At 50.9% G+C, this 4,013-nt stretch overlaps 2 non-coding genes and 1 pseudogene across 2 annotated transcripts; all 3 read right to left on the bottom strand.

The window, feature by feature from the left end:
* The window catches only part of LOC120845682, a 5,509-nt pseudogene extending 5,285 nt beyond the window's left edge, over positions 1 to 224 (bottom strand).
* Positions 225 to 915: 691 nt separating this feature from the next.
* On the bottom strand, positions 916 to 1,068 carry LOC120845510. Its single transcript, XR_005716710.1, has one exon. It is a non-coding gene; the product is annotated as a 5.8S ribosomal RNA (ribosomal RNA).
* A 434-nt stretch (positions 1,069 to 1,502) lies between these two features.
* LOC120845580 lies at positions 1,503 to 3,318 on the bottom strand. Its single transcript, XR_005716782.1, has one exon. It is a non-coding gene; the product is annotated as a small subunit ribosomal RNA (ribosomal RNA).
* Between the last annotated feature and the right edge of the window lie 695 nt (positions 3,319 to 4,013).

Raw genomic sequence — 4,013 nt, 5'->3', positions numbered from 1 at the left:
ACTCTGGGTCAAGCCCCTGTCAGGGGGACTTGCACCACCGCAAAACTCTCGGGAACGTTACCTCCCATACACCACATTTCCCGATCGCCGGCAAGGACGAGGGATTCGGTGCTGGGCTAGGTCCCGTTTCGCTCGCCGCTACTAAGGGAATCCCTGTTGGTTTCTTTTCCTCCGCTTAGTGATATGCTTAAATTCAGCGGGTTGTCTCGCCTGATGTGAGGTCGACAATCTTTTTTTTTTTATTTTGTGCGCTTTCCAACAAAAACTTCGCCTCCTTACCACATGTCAAAAACACAAAAGGATGGCGAACTAACAGTTGTTGTACACACGCTTTGCATCGCTTTCGATTCGACAAAAAAGAAAGCGCGCAATCCAACGGCATTCCCCTACTGGATGGCTCCAGTATTCATCGGGGACGCGAAGGTCTTAGACTGACGGAAGGCTACGACGCAAAAAACTTTCCTCCCAGAAGCGTTTTTCTTTTTTTTGTGCAAATCAACGCCACGAGATTTACATTTGCCGACGCCGCGTTTCAACGCGCCAACGCCAACTCCGTCCCACGGTTTTTCCACTCGAACAACATCCACGCCAAAGAAAACAGAATCGATCGAAAAGAAACCGTTTCAAATCTCCGTTTCTAACGCACCGACGTCACAGCGCCGTTCAACGTGCGAAAGATTTTTTTGGTACGGGATTTTCCACAAACGGTATCCATCGAGTTTCGTTTTCCCATGCAGTGTTCGATAAAAACTCGTAGGAGGAGGAGGACTGGTTAAGCGCACGCGTGCAATCGCACCACTCGTGCATTTGCTCAAAGAAAACGCAACGCAAGAAAGCATAAAACTGCGTGCTGCCCACGATCCGACACAGTCAAAACGAGGTAGAAAACAAATTCTCCTCTCTTGATATATGATCCGACCCTCACACAGACGAAGCCACGGGAAGGCCCGAGGCCGCAATGTGCGTTCAAAGAGTAAGTGCTCAGTGTGTCCTGCAATTCACACCAAGTCTCGCAGCTGGCTGCGTTCTTCATCGTCCCGAGAACCGAGTGATCCACCGCTTAGAGTCGTGTTTTTGGATTTTTCAATCAGTACGACAAAACACAAGTTGTTGTTTTTTTTTCGCGCCCGGCACATCCCATGCCATCTCGAAAGCGCAAAAAAAAAGCTTCTTCTCAAACGCCTCTTCGTTAATCAAAACAAAAGGGCGATCCTCGAGAAGAGACGAAAAAGGGGGCGATGCGCCTTTTGTAACCCGCGGATTGTCCCGGTGCACTTGAAATCTCTTCTCAATCGAGGCAGCAGAGGGCTCCCGCTGGGCGCATCATCGAAAGGAACGGAGACCACCCAAAGAAAAAGGCACATCCGAACCACAGTTGTTTTTTTTTTGTGCCGTCCCGACGGCATCCAAGCTTGGTCGGGATCGGCGCCAGATAAATTCGCACATCGAGTCCATTCCCCGTACAAGAGGAAGAAGACAAAACGATGCCAAATAACATCCGGTAATGATCCTTCCGCAGGTTCACCTACGGAAACCTTGTTACGACTTTTACTTCCTCTAAATGATCAAGTTTGGTCATCTTTCCAACACACCGGCGCAACCGAAAGGCCGCTCCGGGTATCGGTCCGAAGACCTCACTAAATCATTCAATCGGTAGTAGCGACGGGCGGTGTGTACAAAGGGCAGGGACGTAATCAACGCGAGCTTATGACTCGCGCTTACTGGGAATTCCTCGTTCAAGGGGAACAATTGCAAGCCCCTATCCCAATCACGAAGGAGGTTCCACGGGTTACCCAGTCTTTACAGACAGGGATAAAAACACGCTGCTTCCTTCAGTGTAGCGCGCGTGCGGCCCCGGACATCTAAGGGCATCACAGACCTGTTATTGCTCTGTTTCGTGCGGCTAGGAGCCGCTTGTCCCTCTAAGAAGGGTGCAAGGTGCAGAGAACCACGCACCTATTTAATAGGCTAGAGTCTCGTTCGTTATCGGAATTAACCAGACAAATCGCTCCACCAACTAAGAACGGCCATGCACCACCATCCACCGAATCAAGAAAGAGCTCTCAATCTGTCAATCCTCCCAGTGTCCGGGCCGGGTAAGTTTTCCCGTGTTGAGTCAAATTAAGCCGCAGGCTCCACTCCTGGTGGTGCCCTTCCGTCAATTCCTTTAAGTTTCAGCTTTGCAACCATACTTCCCCCGGAACCCAAATACTTTGGTTTCCCGGAAGCTGCCCGCCGAGTCATTTGAGTAACTCAGGCGGATCGCTGGTTGGCATCGTTTATGGTTAGAACTAGGGCGGTATCTGATCGCCTTCGAACCTCTAACTTTCGTTCTTGATCAATGAAAACATTCTTGGCAAATGCTTTCGCAGTAGTTCGTCTTGCGACGGTCCAAGAATTTCACCTCTAGCGCCGCAATACGAATGCCCCCGTCTGTCCCTCTTAATCATTATCCTGTATTCCAAAAACCAACAGAACAGAAACAGGATCTTGTTCTATTATTCCATGCACTGTTATTCAGGCGCATCGCCTGCGTTGAGTACTCTAATTTTTTCAAAGTAAACGCGCCGGCCAAAGCAAGGCACCTGATGAAGGGAACCAAGCCACGACAGGCATGATGTTCAGCACGGGCCGTAACGTGGTGTCCACGCACTTCCCGCCTGTAACTGAGATCCAACTACGAGCTTTTTAACCGCAGCAACTTTAGTATACGCTATTGGAGCTGGAATTACCGCGGCTGCTGGCACCAGACTTGCCCTCCAATGGATCCTCGTTAAAGGATTTAGAGTGTACTCATTTCAATTACGGGGCCTCAAAAGAGTCCCGTATTGTTATTTTTCGTCACTACCTCCCCGTGCCGGGAGTGGGTAATTTGCGCGCCTGCTGCCTTCCTTGGATGTGGTAGCCGTTTCTCAGGCTCCCTCTCCGGAATCGAACCCTGATTCTCCGTTACCCGTAACAACCATGGTAGGCGCATAACCTACCATCGACAGTTGATAAGGCAGACACTTGAAAGAAACGTCGCCGGCTCGTGGCCGTGCGATCAGCACAAAGTTATCCAGAGTCACCACTCAAAACGGACCGAAGCCCGATTGATCTTGGTCTAATAAAAGCACCCGTCGCCCCGAGGGGCTTCGGGCTCACTGCATGTATTAGCTCTAGAATTGCCACAGTTATCCAAGTAGGAAGAAACGGTCTAAGGAACCATAACTGATTTAATGAGCCATTCGCGGTTTCGCCTTGTTTCGGCATGTACTTAGACATGCATGGCTTAATCTTTGAGACAAGCATATGACTACTGGCAGGATCAACCAGGTAATCTTTTCGTGGTGGGTCGCCCAAAACCCTACCAACGCGCGGACGCGGGGCCACCGTCAGGCGCCCCTTACGAACCGCAAACACACACAACGCTTAGGAATTACTTCCAAATCCAAGAAGAAATGAAGCACGTTCGAGCGCGCAGCCGGAATATCCCCGACCGAGGTCGGTACCGACGCGGCAAGAAGCGCATAAATTTCTTTCTCGTCGTAGCAACAGAAAGTCGTACGCCAAAAAAATCATTGACGACGCCTTCGCAGCGTTGCCGAGCTTTCAGGTCCCGTGAGGACGCGAGGACGCACCCCGGCCTTCGGTCAGAACGCACTCGTCATTTCACACCGTTCGGTTAGCGCGGACGCTCCGAAACACCCTCCTCTCGCATTCGTTTTCAAGACACAGATGCACCCGAGAACCGACCCCAACGGCAGACGCCAGAGATCGCAGGTACCTTGCTGTAACGACCATGCGGCGGAGGCAGCGGCCGAGACGGCGACGAAAGGCGTCGGCGACGTCGTCAGACGCCGCTCGCACCAATCGAACGCTCGACAGACCCCACCTCCACATAATAGCACCGATAAGTATAAAGAAGATCCTTCAAGAGCATTCTGTACATAGTTTGTGGTTATCAGTTTCGGTGACTGACTGACTGACTTACTGTCTCTCACTTATGTGGCTCCTCGTTATTCAGTATCATT

The sequence above is a fragment of the Ixodes scapularis genome, unplaced genomic scaffold (genome assembly GCF_016920785.2).
Source record: "Ixodes scapularis isolate PalLabHiFi unplaced genomic scaffold, ASM1692078v2 ptg001158l_1___fragment_3__unscaffolded, whole genome shotgun sequence".
Classification (NCBI taxonomy): Eukaryota; Metazoa; Arthropoda; class Arachnida; order Ixodida; family Ixodidae; genus Ixodes; species Ixodes scapularis.
The sequence above is the reverse complement of the archived record's forward strand: the minus strand, read 5'-3'. Positions and strand labels throughout refer to the sequence as shown.